The 23,668-nt window shown below is 41.1% G+C and overlaps 1 pseudogene; it reads right to left on the bottom strand.

Annotated features, from left to right (window-relative positions):
- The window catches only part of LOC124979328 (aftiphilin-like), a 164,755-nt pseudogene that overhangs the window by 140,883 nt on the left and 204 nt on the right, over positions 1 to 23,668 (bottom strand).

Raw genomic sequence — 23,668 nt, 5'->3', positions numbered from 1 at the left:
CATATACGATATCTTCCATGTTATTTTATTTTCAGTGTTGTCAAAGTAGCCATGTTTGGCTCGTGTCCCATACAAATATGCCAGTGGACTGCCTCTTAATCTGACCATGCTCTGGTCTGACTTTCTGAAAAGAAGAATCACAAGACATGAGTCAGTGGTGGCTTAAGAAGGATCAGACAGAGCTCCACCAAAAAAATCAATAGAGCTCAGGAGATACCATTGCTAAAAACTTTTAAGACTCCTGTCTGAGCAGGCTCACCAAGATTTTCCTCCAACCCTCTGTTTCCTGTAGCAGTTATTTTCAAACTGTAACAGGTTTTGGAATCAGCTAAAATCAGATAAGAAATTCTGATGAATTGGTTCCAGTGAGGTCCAGAAATAGTATTTTATATAAGGATCCCACCATAATAAATGTTGATGCAAGTGGAATGTGCTAAGAAACAATAGGAACACATCAAAGTAAACCTTACATGACCGGAAAAGTTGGGTAGATGAGATAAATAGGAACTTAAAAAAAGAAGATATTGGCCCGTGTCCTATCCATTACAGAAGGCAGTGATGAGGACACCAAAAAGAGGAATGAATAATAGGCACCAAAAAGGCTTGCAAACTAACCAATCACTGGTTGTCACAAAATAAGAATGGGGATGACTGGTTATGCTTAAAAACCAGACTTGGAGAAAATGATCCTGTAGAGGCAGCCAAGAGCCACGAGGAAAGAGAGTTTGTTACTTCAAGAAGAATTTTCATAGCGGAGAGTCTTAGTCCAGCCTAGGGAACAAATGAGCCACCAGGGTCCTTAGGAGAAACATCCCAGGGAAGGAAAATGAGAAAGGATCAGCTAAAATGTGTTATGCCAAGGGAGGTTTTATCTCTATTTCCAAGTCTGATCAATGTGCAGTGGCTTTCTAGAGCACATTGGCAAGAGAGATTGTAAAGTCATTTCTAGGCAGCAAGGTGAGCATTGATTGATTAGTTATGTCTGCCATGGCAAGGAGAAGAAGAATCAGGTACCTCTTTGCAATTTCTGCTTAGGCAATGATTGTAACAGTCATCCAAGTTCCTCTCTAGCAGGAAGATTTAGTCATTCCTGATAAGTACTATCTTTTTCTTGCTATTTTCAGTCAAGGAAAGATTTGCCATATGAATAACAATTATAAACACAGTTGAGGTTGTGTGTTTACTTTGTTAAAGATTGTTGCCATACTACTTGCCTGGTAGAAATCCAGTCCTGTTACACTCACCCACTCTCTACCACAGACTCTCTAAGCCAGGCCTTCCATACTCCCTGCTTTGCTCAATTTTTAAGACAGAAGAAAAAGTAGCAAGCAGCTTGCCTCTTTTCTGCTCATTCAAGGTTTAATTTGCCAGGCATTCCCCACTCCTACCCCAGGGACCTCAAGATTTCAAAAATGAAACACACTTCACAAATGGTTGGATATGCCTACCTTCAAAGGGTAACTCTTTTAAAGTACTTACTTAATAAAAAAAGATCAATGCACATACACATAATTGAGAGGCTAATTACCAATCAATCATATCTGTTCATTCAAGGGAGTACCTGTCAGCACTTTGTGGGACCAATTTGAGTTATTACATATATGTGAAAGAAATAAAACTTCAATATAGGATAGTTTTAAAGAAAAAGAGGTTGAAAGTCCTTTATCATCTGGATTTTTCTTTAGTTCAGATTCACTTCTTTGATTATTAACCCCTACCCCACATACCCCAGATACTTTTCTCTTTCTAACAGCTCCCAATTTGGGTTGGAGAAATATTTCCTTCTAGAAAAGCTGGTTCTACCCCAGTTCTAGACTGACTTGTGCATTTAGTCTGCCTGGTCATAGTGATTGGCTCAATGTTGGGCATGTGAACTTATCCAATCCAATTAGAGTAATACTTAGGACCAGGGATAGTATCTCTTGCTGAAACTGTGTAGCCCTTGAAATTTCTGCAAGTCATTTTAGAATGAAGAGGAGAACCACCTGTAGGAGAAGACAACTAGTTATATTTGGTAACATGATTGAATTGTTCTACATGGCAGACAAACCTAAAATCAAGACTACCTATGGATTTTTCAGGCAAATGAGCCAGTATATTTTCCTATGTTATATCCAATTGCAATTAGTTTCTTTCTTCTCCATTCTTTTCAACACTACCTGATACACCTAGTTAATCTGAATTAGGAGAATCCATTTCATCAACACTGTATTTGTTTCCTATGACAACTTTCCTTTTCTAATTTTCTCTTATGAATGAGATTTTGGAAGCAGGGCAATAAACTACTAATAATGACTGGAATGAAAATTTCAGTCAAGTTCCAGGAGACACTTTGAAAAAAATATGCATTTTTTGAATCAATACCATTTACACAATGCTAACAGGAAAGAAGCAAGAGAGAGAGACTGATTTTGCTGTAGAAGGAAATGCTTGCATACTATGGGGAAGAATTAATTATACAAAATAGTGAAATATGTGCACATACATGCTAATTTGTTAACCTGAAAACTGAGCTTCCTAAATCTTAGTTTGCCATAAATTGAGTCATTTTCAAATATATTAGGCAAATGAGCTGAAATTCTGGTATGAGTTGTGTATTTAATTCTATTGCCCTTGCACACACTACTTTCCATGGACCTCCAGGGCTAGATTTTATTCTATCTTCTGTGACTATTTCTGTGCAGCTCCTTGTTTCTGTCATAGTAACTGCATAGCTGCTTGAGGAGTCCAACAGGATAATGAAATGGAATCACAGGTTTCTACATAAGGAGATTCAAAGAGGAGTCCACCCAGCCAGCTACTGCAGCAACACTGAAAGTGGGTGCAGTGTCCTTTCACGTAATGCATCCTTAGGAATTTCACTGGAAGATCAGAGCAGAAAACACAACAGGTTCTCTGATGACAGTTCAGGAAGGAGTCTCTGGAGACTCTCTTCTCCTGGGCAAGTAGCTTTAGAGGAGGGAATCTAAAAGAGGAATGAAGAGATTGTGAGAGAGTAAGCTACTGATTTGGAATTGCCTCTTGCTCACCTTAGTAATGTAGTTATCTGGACCTCATGGTCGAATCTCAGACACTGGGCAGAGGTTTTGCTGTAGACTACCAGTACTTGCCAATCCAGCCACAGAGGAGTCACAAAGCCTTACAGAGAGAACAAAGTAGCCCTGAAAGTTTAGAAGTCTTCCTCTTGGAGATGCCCCTGCTTCTTTGGACTCTCCATTGGTAAAGAAGAAATTAACAGGAGATGTCTTATAAATGCACCTAATGAAATCAGTTCATATAGGAGTAATTTCAACAATAAAAATGAACAATAGGAGGGAAAACACAAGGCTGGGCCATTTAAACATCTCCTTTTTGTTTTCCTGTCAACATGGTTCTGGGGACAGATCTAATGAGCAAGGCACCATTACCAGACAGCAGGTTGCATTGCTGCAGGTGAGAGGAACTTTCCACTCATTCCCATGCAGCATTCCCTAATGCCACCATCACCAACTCATCCCCACACCTTGTTGCACTCAAAGGCTCCACTTCCTTTCACTCCTGGGAGGCAGTGTGGCTGCGGGGGACGTGATAAACAGGAGGCCTTGAAAATGTGAGCACTTATATTTAGGAAAGGATATTTTTCTTAGTGCCTTTCTTTAAAAAAAATCTTTTAAGTCATTTATTTATTTTAGCTGTGCTGAGTATCTAATCCAGGACCTTGTGCATACTAGGCAAATGCTCTACTGCTAAGCTACATCCCCAGCCTGGTCATTTTTTTTTTTAACGTACAAGTAAGGTATGTTGTTGCATAATCAAAAGTCAGAACATGAGGTACGTAGAAAAAAATCTCCTCTACACCATTGTTCCTCAGCAATAAAAGTTCCCCTTCCAGAGGTTATTGATCTTTTCTGTATTCTTACAGTGGTATTTCATGCATTCACAAGCACACAAGCAGTGACAAGGACATACATGTTCTCATTGTTATATAAATGATATCATATTATGTATACTCTACTGCCCTAAACTTGCTCTTTTTTACTTTCTGTTCACAGAGATAATTTCATTCACCCCTAAAGTTCTTCCTATGTTTTTGATGGTTTAATAATATTCCACTGCATGAATGTACCCTCCTTCTCCATGCCTGGGACTGGAGGCTGTGCAGGAGGTTTCCTCTCCGAGTAGAGTTCTCCCCCTAGTTACGCCCTGTGATTATCAAGTTAGTTCAGACAGCAGCATCCTGCCTACTTGGCAGATCCTGAAAGAAAGGCTGAGGGAATGGCAGCTGCCCCTGGTGAGCCATCTCCGGCTTGTTTCCTCTCCACTATCAACAGCAGTTCTGCAGGAGCTGTGTTGAGAAGCAGGAGGTGGGCTCTGCTCTCTTTTCTGGTCCTACAGTGCCAAGAGAAGATTTTGAAGTGGCTGGCTACTGGCAAAACCACCCTACCAAGCTGGGGTGTTCCCAGGCCCTCCAATGGTCAGAGGCCATGAAATAGAATATCCAAAATGCCTGTCCTGGGGAAGATGCAAGGAGAACGGTGCTGTCAGAGAATCAGCCATAGCTGACTGTAGTAACTTGTTCCAGAAAGAGGAAGAGCAAGGGAAGAGAGTGAGGCCTGGGGACATCCATGCCACAGTAAACAGAAAACACAACGAAGGTCAGTGGCCACTGCCCACCTCTTTTGTGATAAAGGGAAGGGTCCAAGCACGTGGAAGCATTTCCATTTGCTCCAAAGACCCCCTAGCTTGTTCCCTGGTCCTGAGTGGTGGGTGGTCCAGCAGTGCAGGACCTGACAATCCTGTCTGATGGGATGGGGGGCAGTTGTCACTGCTGAGAGCTCCTGCCCTTCCCTGCTGTGGGGCTTCCTTTTCTGAGTCTGACCCCTCACCTGCAGAATGCAAGCACAGGGCAATGACAAGTTAAGATGAAATGTACTGTGGGCCCCTGTAAAGGAGTACTCTTGGATAACCACAGGAGATCGAGTTAGACAGAAACTTCTGGGGCTTGAGGATCAGCTCAGTTCCCCTGGCCCTGGCAGAACCACTTCTTCCCACTCTGTCCTTCCTCCTGTCCTCCTGCCCTCCCTCCTTCTCTCTCTTTTTCTCTTCAAGGAACAAGACACCCTACCAGGGCTGGCTGAAAATATTCTTAAGCTAAAAAAGACATTCTTGGGGCCAATATGGTGAGATGACAGATCTCTCCCTATCACAACTCAGGTTTTGCAGAAGAAATAAAGTGTTCTTATTTTCTAGAAATGCTCTGTCTTTCCTCCTGAGCCTGTAGCATGGTCAAGGGAGAGCTGTAACTATATCCTTGTCCAAGCAAGTTGAAAATTCAGTCCAACCCTTTCAGAGTTTCTATAGATTTCAGAGTCTCTTAGAGATCACTGCTTGGTCTTTGAAGTTCCTCTGCTTATTCCCTTGTTCCTCTCCCAGTGGTGTCCTGCTGGATGGGGGCTCAGGAGACTCTCTAGATAAGGGGTTGGAAGCCTCAGCCTTGGGCTGCCTCTCAGGTGTGCATGAGTGTGCACCCAAGTGGCTTAGTGGGCACGATCCGCCCACTGCATGCCCCAAAGGTGTTTGATGCTGATGCCTATGGCTTTGACATTTTCTTCTTGGCTGAACCAGAGGCAGGGCCTGTCAACATTGGCTTGGCCTCCTCTCCACTATTGCTGGTGATCCCCTTCCAACTGTGTCTTTGCTATGTTGTCCATCTGGCCCCTGACCCAGGCTGTCCACCTCTTAGCCTGTGCTGTGTGAACACAGCACCCTCCTCCCAGGGTGTCTCAGGGAACTAGATATGGTATCCATACAACAAAGGGTCCAAGGGCAGCTCAGAGGAACAAGTCAGACTTGCATGAGGCCCAGCCAAAAGCCTACCCTTCCTAACTGCAGGGATACTTGCAGATATAGAGATACTACATTGTTATACTACAGTGTGTATGGCATGTATATATTGTTATACTATAGCATGTATATATAAGTGTGTGTGTGTATATATATACATTAACATACCTACACATATGATACATATGTAAATATGTATGTATGTATGCATTTTGTGTGTGTGTGGTGTATACATAGATAGCATAAAGAATGAACACCAGAACTGAAGAACCTCAGCAGAGGGATTATACCTCATAAGTGACCTGGACCTTGCTTGATTTGCAAACATAAGCAAAGCTTAACTTGAACTGTTTCTCATAAACACTTAAAGAACTTAAGCTTAAGCAATCAGAAAAAAACAATAAACGTAACAGTTTAGAACTATGGACTTGCCATTGGCACAGCAAGGATGTAAGTATAACCAATCAAATAATGACTTTATTGTACTTCTATTTCCCCACAAATAATTAGCCTGTAATGTTTTGTCATTGGAACATTGAACTTCTGTTGGTCCGGCATCCCCAGATTCATAAATTGCTTCTTACTCAAGTAGATTTCCCAGTTTTATTGTGCCTCAGTTTACCCTTTAAAACAAAATGTAGATACATAGATTTAACATTTTAGAAGGTTAAAAAAAGTGTTGCTTTTCTAATAGTGTCTAATCTCTCCTCCATTTCCTCTTTACTCTCTGCCTTCAACTATCCCACATTCACTCAGATCAGAAAGAGTGAGATTTTGTTTAACTTCTTTCCTTTCTGCTCAGAACTCCTGTACTTAAAGCTCTCTGAGCTTGTTGGCTGGCCTTCCCCTGGATGTGTGAAGTGGAAGATCGGGATTTAGACCATTAATTCTTTCCCAGTGATGTCTGGTTCTCTACCCTGTTTACTTTACACAGCACACGATTTTGAAGGTCACAGGTTTCTTTCTTTTTGCTTCCCTTCCAAAACAGTCTTCATGCATTTGCTCCCTATCAAACCAGTTCCCTCCCCTCCCTAGGAGGATTAATGCCTTGAGTGTATGAGGAGAGAGTCATGTACATAGAAGGAAAACTGAGAAAAGTACATACATGCTTTTCAAAATCTCCCCGTTTCCCAGAAAAAGTAGAGCTACCTGCATCTGGCCATTGAGCAGGCAAACCTGCTGCTTTCTCCTGCCTGCTGAGTCCTCTTGATCTTTGAGATCAGGAAAGAAAAAAAACCTTGAATAGGATTGCCAAGAAGAACTCCAAGTCTTTTAGGGTATGCGAGGTAGCTTCTGTGCTGCTGGTGACCTGATGCCCCTTGATCTGGGTACTCTTCATGAAAGTTTAACAGAAAATCCATGGCAGGAAGCTGTGGACATAGCACCTCACTCCTTCAGGAACAGCGCTCTTTTGTCCTTGACTGTGATCTGTTTTACCATGGGTTTGCCGTCCTGGTCTTGCTCTTGGGGGCCCTCCGTGGGCTGAGAACCATGATCCTCCGTGTCCAAGTCTTCACCGCTGCTTCGATCTCCTCCTCCAGTTTTGTGCTCCCCTCCCCATGGCTTTTCTTGGTGATACTTGCTTCCTTCTTATTTCCCACATTCTGCTGCTCCCTCGACCTGGTCCAGCCTGGGTTAATTAACGAGGACTACTGCATGCCTTCGCCAACCCCAGCCTACCTCTCCAGTTCTAATTATGCCATTGCAACATGAGCCATCTTGGCTCATCCACATTCCAGGCACTGCCTGGAGTTTTATCACGGGCTGGGGCTAAGTGACAGGAGAATGAGAATGGAAGGAGAAGGCAGAGACAGGCAGTGACTGTCAGCTGTGAGGTTCTGAATTAGACAGCCCTGAAGTTCAGCATCTACTTTTTAATATACTTCTTTATCTCAGAAGATAAAAGAAAAACCCTCAAAACAGTATTTGCCTCAGTATATGGAAAGAAGGAAGCATAGATAGTTTTGGGGTAGACAGCCAAGAGCAGTGTGACCATTAGAGGAAACGTTGGCTTCACTTGTAATGTTTTAAGTCTTTTTTTTTTTTTTTAAAGTATAAAAGTCAGGTGTAGTGGTGAAGACCTGGAATCCCATTGCTCAGGAGGCTGAGGTAGGAGGATTGCAAGTTGAAAGCCAATCTCAGCAATTTAGCAAGGCCCTAAGCAATTTAGCTACACAAAAAAAATTTTAAAAGGGGAGCTGGGAATGTGGATCAGTGGTTAAGCACTCCTGGGTTCAATCCCTGGTACCAAATAAAAACCAAAAAGAATACATTTATATATTATTTATGAAATTAAGAGGTAATAAATGGGTATACATGTCTAGAAGCAAAAGATAAATTATTGAAAAATAAAAAAGTGGAGAAAAGTCTGAGAGTCTATATGCATAATACACAAATGCTATTCTATACATTAACAATAATGAGTAGTTGGATATTATTTCTGCACTGGATTGAGAACCCTATCTTATTTTCTTCCCCCCTTGAATTGAAACCAGGGGCACTCTATCATTAAGCAACATTCCCAGTGCCCCCTTTTTAAAATTTTATTCTTTATTTTGATATAGGGTCTCACTAAATGGCCCAGGCTGGCTTCAAACTTGTGATACTCTTGCCTCAACCTCAGGAGTGGCTGCGAGTACAGATGTGCACCACTATGCTGAGTGAGAACAGTGTTTTGTCCCTCTTTACATCCCTGATGTTAACCACAGATGCTGGCAGGCATTTGGCCTTTCATAGGGGTAGCCAAGCAGTAATAATCCAGAGTAGGGAGTGACAAGGAGCAACTGAGTTGAAGTAAAACAGAGGGAGTGTCTCTGTCCTTAGAAGTCTGTTCTGTCTGCAAATGAACAGCAGGGTATTGGGAGCGGGACATTGTTCTGCTTATTTTTCACCCCTGTGCTCCCTGTAATCTCATCCTGTGTGTGATTGCAGGGAACTCATCAGTAAAGAGTCTTCTTCAAAGACTCCCAGAATGATGGAAAATAAAAATTGCTGCCAGTCACAGAGGAAATATATTCCTGCAGCAATCAAGTTCCAACTCCTAGATTTGCCACACTCTGAGGATCTGCATATAACTCTAAAGGGTACCTAGATTCGGGGTGGGGGACAGCCATTCCCTCCCTTTAAGCTGCTATTCCTCTCCATTTGCTTCCACAGATGCCAACACAATATTGTTGCATTAATGTGTCTGGGAAAGTGAGAAAATGGCAGCAGCATTAATCAAAAATAATATACCACTCAGTAGTTTGAACTTGGGTCTTCTTCTAGTATCCACCATATCTCTTTTCCACTGACTATTGACACTTCCTGGGTTCCAGGAAGGGAAAGACAAGAGTTTCAGTGGAAATAGAAAAGGAAAATGAGGGATATTAGAAGAGGGTTTCAAATGAGGTGAAGAGCTTCAATCAGGTGGATTTTTTAAAAAAAAATTGTTATAATTTGCTGTACATAACAGCATTATACATAAATGGAGTGTAATTTCTCATTTTTCGGATTGTACATATTGTAGGAACACATTGGTCATGCAGTCATACACGTACCTGAGGTAATAATGTCTGTTTCGCTCTACTTTCCTTCCTACCCCAAAACCCCTTCCCTTCCCTTCACTCACCTCTACACAATATAAAGTAATTCTAGTCTTCCCTATCCCCTGCCCCTGCCGCCTTATTGTGAGTCAGGTGGCTTTTGAAGGCACCAAAGAGATGACTAAAGAATCAGGAGAAAATATTTGGGTTCCTAAGGTTAGGGTGATATGAAGGGATGAAGAAAGCAGTAAAACTGAACTCTTGAAAAAATAAATAAATAAAAAGAAGCACTCCCCATTCTTCAGTAAAAGGAACCAGGATTCCTTGGGGAAATGGCAGAGTCCTGGGCCAGGCAGGAAACTTACAAGATGAACCTTGGCATTCTTACAGTTCTGGGAAGTATGGAAGTGTACAACAACAAAAACTCCATGGGCTATGCCAAATGGACACAAGGACTAACTGACAAAGCTCTCGATAGACAGTCACAAGAATTTGATTGAGAAATGAATAATGTAGTGTTGAACTATAACCCAAAGAATAAATATCCAAAGAATAAATGATTGAATTTGTAAAAAAGTGGAGAGAAGAAATTCATCTGGGTTACAAAGGCATTCCAAGTAATTAGCGTAGATACATCCCCTTCAAGGAGGTAGAGGGTAGCTCCTAGCTTCTTAGTGTGAACTGCATATGGTGACTTCCAAAGAGCACAGTATGAAAGACAGAGAAAGAAAACAGTGGAGAGAGCCTGCAAACACTGCCTCACCAGGGTTGCTGCAGGTTAATGTCATTATTGACAAGTCGTGAATCACGCGTAGCCTTGATCTGAATGGAACTTCACCTTGATCGTCTTCCTCCCCAAACTCCACAGTCCCTGTCTAAAATGAGAACATTAGACAAACCCAAACTGAAGGACAGTCTACAAAATACCTGACCAGCACTCCTGAAATCTGTCAAGATCATTAAAAAACAGGGGAGGTCTGAGACAGTGTCACAGTCTAGAGGAATCTAAGGGGACATAACAATTAAATGTAATGAGGTGTCCTGGAAGGAATAGTGAAACAGAAAAGCAATATTAGGGAAAATCTAAGTCCGAATAAATTATGGACTTTAATTGGTAATAATGTGTCAATATCTTTCCTTACCGCCACAAACATCAGCTACAATATGGAATTGGGTCCAGATTAAAAAGGAGACTCTAAACAACTGCCATCAGAGCCCAGAAGTTCACTGCCACCCCAATAGCCAACGTTACTTGTAAAAAATTATAACAGACTCAGTTGAACTTTAAAAATTTAACACTGTTCTAAATGCCTATAATTCCATGCATTATACTTTAGAAGTGAAAACAATATTTTTAGCTCGCCAATTTATTTGTTCTAGTCTTGTTGACAGAGTTAGGATAACTGAGTCAAAGAAGGGAAAAATGATTGGGGGAGGATCCATGAATCGACATATGTATCATTTGAAATTAAATAGTCTTCACAAACCCATGTCTGTCACTCATATCCTGAGAAATGGGGTTTCTTTTTCCTTGACATTCCATAAGACTGAAGTTTTTAATCTTAATGATGAACCAATAAAGTTATTTTCATCTAATTAGACATGCTTTTAAGGAGACTTTCTAATAAATTTAGCTCTGATCAGTTCCAAGTCTCCTTCTGTTTCACATGTTCTTCTGGCATCTTCCTGTGTGGCCCTTTGTTTCCTAATCAGAATCACAGCTTCTAAATTGAGGAAAGGATTTTGTTTTCCCAAACCCATTTAATGCGTGAGCAAATCAGAAGCCAGCTCAGGAAGGCTGCCACCTCTTTATTTGTTGTGTTAACCAATTAAAAGGTGTTACTCTCCTGGTAATAAAGTGTGACCTGTTTCCTCTGGCTCATTGTTTAATTTGCTAGCTGGAATCACACTGGGCTTAGATTCCAGAATCATCTGGGGTTCCACTTAGGTCAAAGTCCTTTTCTGTTGGAGCAAAAATATTGAACTCTTTCTTCCTTTACTTGGAGCTGGCTGTCACTGGAGCTGGTAACAAAGTCAATGGCACACAGAGCTAATTGCAGACAACTCTTAGGACAGTTGTTCACAGAAGGGTTATATTCTCAGTAATGTCTACTTGCCAAAAGAGAGTGTAGCATCCAGATAAAAACAGTGAAACAAGAATTGATAATTGCATTTGTCCAAAATATCTGGATGTTTGATTTAATAGACTGGATAGCTTCCATGAAGTTTCTGTGCTCTTTGCACTTGTACATGAAGCTAATGAGGAATTGGGTAAGATGTTAATATTACAGAAGACATTTACTGTGCTTCTAAAATAGCCTGAGCTGGTTTGGTTTGACTTTTGATCCAGCCCAGCCCTTCTGTCTTGATGTAATCGAGAGACTTGGCAGAATAAGAAAAACTAACACTTCTATTGAAATTTTGAGTTCCAAATTGCTTTCCCATTTGTGCTCTCATTTGATCTCCATAACTTAAGGTTTTATGAAAGGTCAGTATTATCTTCTCTATTTTATAACAAAGAAACTGAGCCACAGGATGTCATGGCTAAGTTACTAAAACTAGTTTATAGTAACCTAAGGACCGAAATTCAGGTCTTCTCTATTTATTTCTTAGCGTTTTCATTCTCTTTGAATGTTTGTATATTTTTTTGTTTGGAGTTCAATTTATTTGTGTCTTGAAATGCCTGCTAATCATTGCCTGTACACACATACACACATGTGCGCACATTTGGTCATAATTTCAAGGAGTTCACCCCCAGTCCCAAGTCAAGAACCACAGTTCTATACTGTGAAATTGATACAGAGGTGATAGAGCAAGCAAGAAAGACATTCTAAGATAGGACGCTGAAAACTGAAGATGAGAATTAAGACCAAGTTCTTTTATTCCTTTGCCAAATTTTCTCTTTTCTCCTGGAATATATTATCTTTCAGAGAGAATGGCAAATCCTGAAATTAAATGTGTTAAAAAATGCCCTGGGGTGATATATACAAAAATGGAAACATGTAGATGGAAAAAAACAACAACAACAAAAGCTGAGAAGATATCAAACCAAACAAATGGAAGGAAGGGTACAGAGAAAGGCAATGTCAATAATAGTCAACTAGACCTTTTCAGTTACTGCCCTTGTGCAACCAGCAGAGATCATTCCATGTAAGAAGTCCATTCAAGGATAGGTGGAGTGTGAAGGGGGACTTGGAATGGAAATGATGTTGGGTTGTGTATGGTCAACCCAATAGGCAAGAAGAGACCAAATGGTCACAGGAGAGTCTGTGACTTGGCTTTGTGGGATTTGGCCTGCACTGCAATTGTATCTTGAACTCTTTCTACCTGCAAGCCTTGGAGAACTCATGCTTTGCAATAAGCATCTGCTCATGCTGACAGCTTGTAAGGCATTTCTTAGCTAGGGTCCCTGTCACTATAACTTGACCCAGTGACAAGGCCTTGCCCTGCCTGTCAGCTCTCATGAATGTCCTGATTCCCAACTGCTGGATGGACATTGAATCATCATCTCTCCTGCTCTGAGGTTTTCCTGTCTGCTGGGTTTAATTTGCTGTCCTGCCTTGACCTCCTTCTCCTGTGTAAACAGTCTGGGCTGAATGCCTGGTACCAAATGAGTCCTCTTCATACACCACGTGTACATATGCTGAGTTTGTGCCTACTCTAAATTGCCCCAAGCACGACTCTAGTGTTGTAAGTCTCAGGATGATTTCAGTCCCAATTTCTTTCTTTGATTTATGGCTGTCCATAACCCTGTAGCTGCCTCTGTTATCATCCCAATGTGACCATGACCTTCTCCTTCAGCCTCTGTAGTCACATGTCTCCTGGTTTGGAGACAGAGTTCATCTCCTCTCCCCAAGACTGGGCTGCTAGGTGATGCGCTAGTACAGAGCCTGGAGAATGAGCTGGGGTATAAAATGAGCAGGTCCCAAAAGATGCCAATTGAGGATTTGTGAAAGAAATTAGAAAACTAGATTCTCAAAGGTTGAAAAATTGCTCCCAGGTTCCTCAGGAATTCTCTTGCCAAGCACCTGTGGGTCAGCTATCTCCTTTTCAATTGGTACCTGGCTCCCATAAGTCCTACCTCAGCACTGTGATGCTGCGATACAGTGTCTTGATCAGGGCACAGGATGTCAGCATGGACTCCTGTCCATGGAAGTAATTCTGGGATCTAATTAGCAATTTTGAAAATGGATGATAGGTAACAATAACAAAGTCAGTCTTTTTCAGCCCAGTTACCTTGGTTATTTTAATGATGGCATTTGCCTGTTCAATGATTCACCCTTATCTTGGCACTCAACCAACAGATGGTCCCAGCTAGACAGCATCTACTACTTCCTGACACAGAATCAAGAGTTGTGGTTGATTCATTTGACTATATTAATGGCCAATTTGTGCCCAGTCAATTGGATTAGATCAGTAGGTTAGATCCAATTAGTCAACTCAATTATTTTTTTCTTTAAAGGCCAAATTTAAAAAAAAAAAAAAACCAACATCTTCTTTTAAAAAAATTATATGTACATTTTCTACTAAAGATGCTAGTGTCTATGGTGTGTTTCATGGAAGTCAAAAATAGAATTCAAGGTGATCTGAAGGACAATAGATGTAGCAGGCACATTGTAGAGGTAGGGCACGGGAGATTTTTCAGTTAATACTGACGGAGTACATTGGTTTAAACAAACCCTAAGCCACAAAAATATCTTGTCTATATGTAATGTGCTCACAACAGGTCTCCTATTTTTATAGGGAAGTATGTTATTGTAGGTTAATTCATGATAGTTTTGAATGAAATATCAATCAATTCCAACCAAAGAGAAAATGTGATGATGATGTGCAGACTCTGCACGTTCGTATCAGGGAGCGGCTGCATGGTGATCATCTTTGGCATTCATTTGGCACCAGCCTCATTATCACTTTTCTCAGGAAGAGCTAATCCAGTGAGTATTTCCTCTAACTGTCAATCAGCCATGTCTTTCAGTAAAATGCATGTAATAACTGATGATATTAATGCCCCTTGCTGGCTCGCTCCCTTCGTTTCATAGAAGTTTCAGTTTGGGGCAATAAAGCTGTATAATTGGAGCAGAATTCTAAAAACCATGTTGACATAAAGTCATAGAAACATACTTGAACCATTCAGACTGCCCTCTCTCACTGAGCTGTTAGGCAAATAGGATTTATTCCTTGTGCTAATTCCAACTATAGCTAATGCCTGCTGACTATTTGGAGCTTTGTGTGTTGGAGGGTTTTCTGAGACTGTGACTGATCTCAGCAGGATAGGATACCATAACTGATTAGCAATGACTGCAATGGGCACAGGAGGAGGGAGTTATAGTATGTAATAGGAGTGACTGCAATAGTATGCCCAGAAATCATGTTACATAGACCCAGCTAAATATGTCCATTGAAAATAGTTCAGTACAAGCTCCCCCAGGAGCTGTTTGTGTCCCAGTACACCTGTGGATGCAAAACTGCTTTATATGTTAGGAGAAAAAAAGAAAACACAAAACTTTTAATCACTAAGTGGGAGCTGTAATCTGATCTTAAGATAATCAAAATAAATCAATTCTAAGTAGTAGGGTTCTGAATTTTTAAGTTAAAAGTATAAAGGTGCACACATACCCAACTGTCGTTGTTATTAATGTTGCATCAAATGTGAAGAAAACCACATCAGGTAGTTCTAGATGATCATAATAGGAAAGCAGACCCTTGTGGAGGAATATTTCTCAACAGGCTGCTAAGACATTGAGTTAACATGTGGCCCACACAGTAGACCCTTCAATTGTGTTTTCAAAATGTCTCCTGAGATCGCTTAAATCTTCAAAGGCCTTGTGGGTAGTGTAGCCTGTGACCCAATGGAAAGAATCTGTGTCCTGTGGAACTAACTGCTGGACATTCAGCCAGAAAGAAAAACCATTTTTGAAGTGTTCTCAAAGAGATACTTCTGCTTTCTCCCTCTCTCTCTCCCTCCCTCTCTCTCTCCTCTCTCTCTCTCTCTCTCTCACTCTCTTCAGGACAGACACTGCTGGTCTGCCTAATAAAACCTCTTGTGTGAAAAAAAAAAAAACTCTGGTATGTGACTGAAGAAAGGTATTTCCATGAAGCCAAATAAGATACCAGATTGCAAATCAAGTAGCATAATTTATTTAAGTTTGTATTTTGGGGTCTGCATAATGACTAGTACATAGTAGGAGCTGGTTCAAGATCTACTGAATGACTGATTGTCAGTATAAATAATAAAGAATGAATAAATGAATATGGAGATGAATTAATCCTAAACCAGCATAGTTGTAGAGATGATTTCAGGTCATTCTTACATTGGCATATCTGGCTGACTAGATCTAGTCTTTCCAGAGAATGTGAATTCTTGTGTGCTCATCCAACTCTGAAATGCCACAGTTCCGGAGTGTTAATTGTGCATGGTACATACTTCTAGTTGTTCTGTCACTAGTTGGGGAATGCCAGGGGAAGCCATTTCCTGCATTTTCTATTTTGAATCTTACTTGTTTCACTATAGCAATTGTGTTGAGTCTTGTAAGGCATGGAAAAAAAATGTCATTAGCATGATGACCTAAGATGGCATTCTCTAACATCTCTCCAGTAAGAAATAGTGACAAATGTGACCTCCTTTCTTCTTCATTGACATATAAATTTGCATAATGCTTTGCATAAGTCATACCGTCATTCCACTTAGCAGGTGTCATAAGTTGAATCATTTCCCCCCAAATTTAATGTTGAACTCTTAACCCCTAGTGTCTCAGAAGGTGACCCTATTTATTGACATGATATTCAGAGAATAATCAAGTTGAAACATAGTCAGTAGGGTGGACCCTGTTCAGCTATTTTGCTGCTGTGACTAAAAGATCTGACCAGAACAATTTTAAAGGAGGAAAAGTTTATTTGAGGGCTCATGGTTTCAGAGGTCTTAGTTCATAGAAAGCCGGTTCCATTCCTCAGGGCTCCAGGTGAGGCAAAACATTATGGCAGAAGAGTGTGGCAGAGGGAAACAGTTCACAAGTTGATCAGAAAGCAGAGAGAGAGAGGCTCCACTTGTCACATACAAATATATACTCCAAAGCCATGCCCCCAATACCTACCTCCTCCAACCACACCCTATCACTTCAGTTGCCAGTTAATCCCTATCAGGGGATTAATTCACTGATTGGCTTAAGACTCTTACAGCCCAAACATTTCTCCTCCGAACCTTCTTGCATTGTCTTACATGTGTACTTTTTGGGGACACCATATCTAAACTATAACAGACCCTAATCCAATATGACTGTGTTCCTATAAAAAGAATGGAATTTAGGGCTGGGGAGATGGCTCAGTTGGTAGAGTGCTTGCCTTTCAAGCACAAGGCCCTGGTTTCAATTCCCAGCACTGTTAAAAAAAAAAAAAAAAAAAAGAATGGAATTTGGAGACAGATACCTATGTGGGGAGAACACCATGTGAACATGAATCCAGTTATCTTCAAGACTGGTTACAAAGGATGGAGACCTGAAACACATTTTATCCTACTACCCTCAGAAGGAACCAAACTTTAGAGCTCCTTGATTTTGGACTTCCAGTACACAGAACCATGAGACAATAAATTTCAGCAGTTTAGGCCTCCCCAGTTTGTGATACTATTATTTATTCCTAGGAGACTAATATAGTGCCTATCCAAAAATGGTCTCAGACATCTTTGTGTATAGAAGTTACACTTAATACATTTCTTTTTGGAGTCTGTTTTCTGATATGTGATTTGTTTTAACTGCCTACTGTGTTCAAATAAACCAGCACAATGCTTAGTGGTTGAAAAAACTTAAAGCAACAATGATCTTTTCCTTCTTGTAATTCTGGGTTGGCTGAGGCTCAACTGGATGGTTGTTCTTCTGGTCTTACTTGGGCCCAATTCTGGGCTGCATTCACTTGGGAACTTAGTTGGGAATAAAGTGCTCAAGCTGGTATTTCAAATTCCAGCATTTCTTTGCATGGACCTCTCATCATTCAGTGCAACTGGTAACCCAAGCTTCTTACAGCATGGCTAGTTCCCAAGAATGCAGAAGTGAATGTCACCAGGCCTCTTCAGGGGTAAACCAGAAGCTGGCACAGCATCTCTTCTGCCACATTCCACTTGTCAAAGCAAGTCATGAGGACAACCTATACACAAAGGGAGAACGAATGAGCTCCACCACATGCTGTCAGGAGTGGGACAAAAATGTGTGATCACAGTAAGCTACCACAAAGATGCTATGTGTCCCTCTATCCCTCATCTGTTTCCTAGTCCCTCTTAAAACTGCTTTCCCCAAACCTTAGGACTGATCCATCCATAGAATCTGCCTGAGACAGAAAGCCTAAGAGTGGTTTGAGCTAGTTTCCTCTCAATCTACAATATACAATTAAGAACTAGCATGGCTTCCATCTCCCATGTTGCTCCCGTGCCCATTGCTTTTAGCCACAGAAGGGAACAAATGTCCAAATTGAAGTTCTCCGTGACCCTCTCTGGCATTGACTCAGCTGGCAAAATATTTGACCAGTGCTGCAGGTTAAGTCCCTGATTTCAGCTCCTCATTGTCGTACTGCCAAAACCCCATGCTGCCACCATGACTGTGGCCCTGCTTTGTCATGCTTGGTAATGGAGGACAACTGCCTGTCCCTAACCAATGTACTGTGTTGCCTCTATTGATAATACTCTGTATCCCCAGATCTTGTCTATTTATAGTACTCTATCTATCAGAATAGATGACTTATTTCTGACAATTTCCAACACTATAGTTGAGACCAGTGCATTCCTTGGACATTGTATCTAGTAAGCTTGACTGAATCTTTGGAGCGATCTTCAATAGCTGGACATTCTTCCCCTGACCTTGTCTCATCCTGATGTGATTTCTCAAGCCACAAACAAATTCACCTGTATCTGTTCTTTCTTCTAGTTGCTTCCAGTAGACAAAGGTCCTCAGCCTAAATCCCATGTTTGGAGGCACCTTGAAGACATCAGCTGTGAATGGCCATTTGTCATATCCCCCACACATTGGCCTGTTCTTCTGCTCTCATCCCCAGCTCCCAGGTCGCTTCTGTTGTTAAACAGAGCAGAGGACCTATCAAGTCATTCAAAGGAAGGAAAAAACTACTTAAACTGGAAGCAGTTTAAACATTTTTGTTGATCATCTTGTGAGGTAGAATTGTCACCTAGGACCTTTTGTGTTGCAAATAGAAAACTCAGAAAATAGAAACTTCATTTGCTCAGGACACAAAAGGTATAAGCAGACTTCAGATCAAGCTGTGTTCAAGGTTCAACTAACGCTAACGGGACTGTTTCTCTCCAACTCCTGGTTCAGTCTAGTATCATGCTGGCTCCTTTCTTGGACTCCCTGTGAGGACTCTGATAACCCTAGGCTCTCCTTTCATAGGATCAGATATATCTGTGCCATTCTAGAGGAAAGAGTGAGCATCCTTCTTAGTTCTGCCCACATGAGTCCTCTGGTTCATCTAACTGAACGAATTTCTGCCACTGGTGTACTCCGTCTGAATATCCGGATTAAGGAGTTATGATGGGTGATTTGCTTCAGTCTGGGAAATAAAGAACTCCAGACAAATGCCATGGAATGAAAATGGTAGAAGACACATCTCCAAATAAAGATTAGGAACTGTGGCTAGAGAAAAAGGGTAAGTATATTGGGAGGCTCAGAATAAATATCCACTATATTGAGAAAAATAGATTATTAGATGAAAAAACACCAAAAATGCTTAAAAGACTGGAATAATGGCCTCAATTATTTAAACAAGCAAAAATATGTGTGAAGTATTTCACATGGCACAAAAAGTCATCCTAATGTGAAAAACACTCTAGTCAACTATGAGCTCTGTATGAGCCAATAAATCGATTTGCCTATCAACTACATTAATAAAAGCTAATGGAGTCTAATTTTCTAACTATTAGAACTATTTAACATTGAAATTGGTGGTCTTAGGAGATAGTTTCTAACTTGTCACCAGATAGGATAAAGCAAAAAACATATAATCACTTACAGGGATACCATTGATGGAAATTGGGACTCATAAACTCATTCATTCATTCACTTATTAATTCAACACATATTTATTGGATGCCAAAGGTGCAAGCTTTGATCTCCTGAAGCAGATGCTGAAACCACATTTGGCATGTAGGCTACTTTTAGGGGATCAACTTGAGTGGAAATAGGAAGAAATAGAATTGGGCTAATGTGATATAGGCCCAACAAAACCGTGGCTCCAGGGAACTCTGAGATGTTAGAGAAAATACCAGGTTACCAGAGTTCTTGCACTGGGATGAAATGTCTAGGCCTTGGCACCTCTAACTTTATTAGTCACTAAATTTGGGCCTGTTGGGGAAGACAGTCTGAATTCCTAGAGAAGATAACTTTCTGCTACTGAGATAGACCCAGAGGAGCTGATGGCTGAAGAGGCATCCTTCAGTGTCCACCATAGCCTACTGTGTACCAAACACAGTTGTAGCCATTGAGAGAATAGCAGTCCACAAAATGTAAGCAAGGGCAGGCATACCACTGGAAGGTCAGAAAATAATTTTTAAAAAATACTTAAATGAATACATATTAGTTAGTGGTAAATGCTATGCTAGAAAATGCATCATGGTGAGGTGAAGATAAAACACAATGGAAGGAGCAGCTTTGGGTAGTGGTATGATGGTTGCACTATTTCTGTAAGTAAAGTTTAAGCAGAAACCTTGAGGGTATGAGAAAGGACCCTATACACATCTAAGGGAAAGGGATACAGACAGACAGCATAGCCATTACAAAGGCTCTGAGGAAAAGCCAGGGCACCAGTGTGACTGGACAGAGGAGGCAAGAGGAGAGAGCTTATAACCATAGCCAGAGACCAAATCATGCTAGGCTTTGTGGCCAAGGTGGTACTTGGAGACAATGGTAAAGACTCACAGTGAGAGGAAACAATAGAGATGCTTCTTAGAGACATTCTCCATACCTTGATCTCTATTTTCTAGTAGAGTAAACTGCATCTCACAGTGCTGACATGATTAGTGCAAAGTTGCATAGCTAGGTAGATACCCTAGAGAAAATCAGAATTGAGACAGAAAAATGTATCATATATCCATTAGAAATGCAGTTGGCTACATGGAAGAGAAACTCTGGATTCAGACAGACTTCACCGAAAGGCATATCCTAGCCCATACTGAGGATAGCAGATGAGCTGCAATAACAGACTTTAACTCTAGTGTCTTTAAAATAGTGTACACACACACACACACACACACACACACAAACATATACATCCCTGGTGGGGCACTGTTTTTACAAGCTATCAGGAACTCCTTATTGTAGTCAGTTAAATACCCAGGTTGACAAAACCATTCCCATACAGAACATTGTGGATCACCATGCCAGAAGGAAATGAGAACTCTAGAGTGTCTTGTAGAAGCAATTATATGCCTTGCTTCAGAAATAACACATATACTTTCTACTCACAACTCATTGACTACTACTAGTCACTTTCCACTCCCACTCACAAGTGGACCAAGAATAGCAATCCAGCTATATGTCTGCACCTCAAAGATATTTAGTGAATACCCATAATGATTACCAAACTGAATGTCAACATTAATTTGCAGCCCTCCTGCAAGGTCATACTTTCCAGAGAAATAATACTCAAAAAAGAATTTTCACTAATTTTAAGAGCAAGGAAAATTTCCCCAGAACCCCCCAACAGACTTGCCTCATTTAGTATTGGTCAGAACTGGATTACATGGCCATTCTTAACAATCATTGCTAAGGATTAAATAGGATTATTATGCTCAGCTCAATTCATTTGGGATCTACCTTTTAGAACCAGGGATTGGAATACTTTTCCTCGAACCTCAGGGCTGTCTGTTGTTGGCATAGGTGTTGGAAAAGATGATTCTTCTCTGGCACTTTCTAATGAGTCAAATCCATAAAAGAAGGATGCTTCAATATTGTCAACAATTCAGAAAAAGAAAACAGAAGGAGAAAACAGGGGGATGCTTGGTGGGGGGTAAGCAACCTGGTCAACCCCAAAGGGCTGAAGGTATTCATTAAAAAATAATATTAATTAAAGTTAATTAACATTAATTAAAAATAATAATGTACTTCAGTGGGGGTTGGAATGAATAACCCCTAAGATCCTACCCAACCTTGAGACACTATTATTTTCAGTGAGTCTATGGATGCCACCATTTATGAGCCCTGGAGGGTTCAGAACATATTTGTTGTTGGGGGCTCTGAGAAACCAAATCAATTTCAAATCTTATTAGAGTTCCACATCAGAAAGACTCATTTCTTCTACCTATTCCTAAGGAGAGCCCAGATATGGAAAAGCAAATTCTGGAGTAAAGAAGAGAATGTGAAAACTCAGGGAAGGGGCAACAAGGAAAAGTCTTAGAAATTACACTCTATATGGGGCTGTTGTTTTCAAGTATATTCTTAAGATTACCAAGTGTCTATGTCTGCATTCTCTCTGAGATTTCAGTTTTTGCTCTGGACAGCTCCACACATCTCCCAAAGGTACTTGAATATGAACTCTGTTAACTTTACCCTGAGGGCCCCCCCCCCCCCCCCCGTACTGGGGAATCAAACTCTACCAACTGAGCTATATCCCCAGCCCAAGATTCCTCTTTTGAATGTGCTTACCATCTTCACTATGGCGCCAACTACCAGGCTTCTACTTCACACCCTTCTCTTTTTCACCTGGATTATTAGGACAGCTGTCTGAATTGTTTTTCCTGTATCCAGTTCAGTGTTTCCTATTCCACTTGATTTAGAGATCCAGCAAACATGAAATTCTGATAGTGCCTTCCCCTAATTAAAACCCACCAACAAACAGTTTCCCATCAATTGTAGAATAAATTCAAGTTCTTTGTTAAGGACACCATGGCCTCCTGCTGGCCTTATTTGGAAGACTCCCTCAGGGTTTATGCTAAACTGTATCCGGAGCTCAAACACCCTTACCACTTCAAAACTTCCTGGTTTTCCTGTTTTTTTTTTTTTTTTTTTTTTTTTTTTTGTTGTTGTTGTTGTTGTCAGCATTCTTCCCTTCTTGTTTATTTTATTAACTCCTAATCGTTCTTCAAGATGCTGTTCATTACCTCACTGAGAAAGCTGTCTTTGACTCCAACCTCTCCCTTCTAGGGATGGGCTAGGTGCCTGTCACCTGTCATCTGCTCTCAGAATACTCTGTGTCCACTTTTGTCTGGAACATAACCATGCCACATGGAAATCTTTTGATTTTCAGTCTTCCCAGTGGACAAGTTCACTCTCCTTGAGCATCAGGAGTGTCTTATTTAATCTTCATCTTAGTACTTACCATAGTGCCTGACAGAGAGTGGGCACTGAACAAGTATTTGTTGAACAGAACATTAAGAAGAAATGACACTGAGGGAATAGGAATAAGTGCAGAGGAAGAGGGAGGGAAATGGAAAGATAGTAACAAGTAAAAAGTTGCCATGGGAGTGCACACATCCCTTCATCCTAGGATGAGAATCTCCACCTTATCTTGGAATCTGGGTTCCAGTTTCAATGTGCCAATCCCTCAGTTGCCAGAAGAGACCCTCTACTTTTCCTTGATGGGAATCCCTGGGTCATACATGAATAGGATTGAAAGGAGAAAATTCTCCATTGCCATCACCCTGACAGCCTGTCAGCTGCCTTTAAACAAATCAAATAGGGCATGCAGGTAGAATTTGGCCTCTGCTACTGCTTTTTTTTTTTTTTTTTTTTTCTCATTTCCCCCTAGCTCTTCCAAATACACTAACTCTCTTTTGCGGGTGGCCTCATAGCTTTGAAAGTTAGATGGGTCTCCACAGACCTGGCCATGCACAATAACGTACCCCTCTCAACACATCTCCCCTACCCACAAGTGAGCTACAATGTAGGAATTTCAACACACGGATACAGGGATTTCAAAGATGAGATTTTCTTACTTGGTCTCAACGCTGGAAAAAAATATAACGTTGGGGAAGGAGAGAATAAGAGGTGCCACGCAGCGCTGAAGCTATCTTGAACCCACGGGCAAGTCGGAGAAGAGTACTCAAGGGGAAAAGCATAGGTTCCGCAGGCTGCAGCTTGGTGGCTTAATAGTCTCAAGCAAGTCACTAGATCCCGGGCCTCAGTTTCTGAACCTGTATCAATGGGTTTGACCTCTTTTCTTGACTGCGAGCATCACCACTAGGGAGAGGCAAAGACTTGCAGAAACCCCAACTCTCTTTCCAGTAGCACGCAACCTGGGGGCTCGGGTAGAATAGGAAACCATCGCGAGGACTGGAGGGGCAATGGCAGGGGCGAGGGTCTGGCCCTGCTGCAGGCCGGCTCCACAGGGGA

The sequence above is a fragment of the Sciurus carolinensis genome, chromosome 3 (assembly GCF_902686445.1).
Source record: "Sciurus carolinensis chromosome 3, mSciCar1.2, whole genome shotgun sequence".
NCBI classification, from domain to species: domain Eukaryota; kingdom Metazoa; phylum Chordata; class Mammalia; order Rodentia; family Sciuridae; genus Sciurus; species Sciurus carolinensis.
This window is presented reverse-complemented; position numbering and strand designations above follow the sequence as displayed.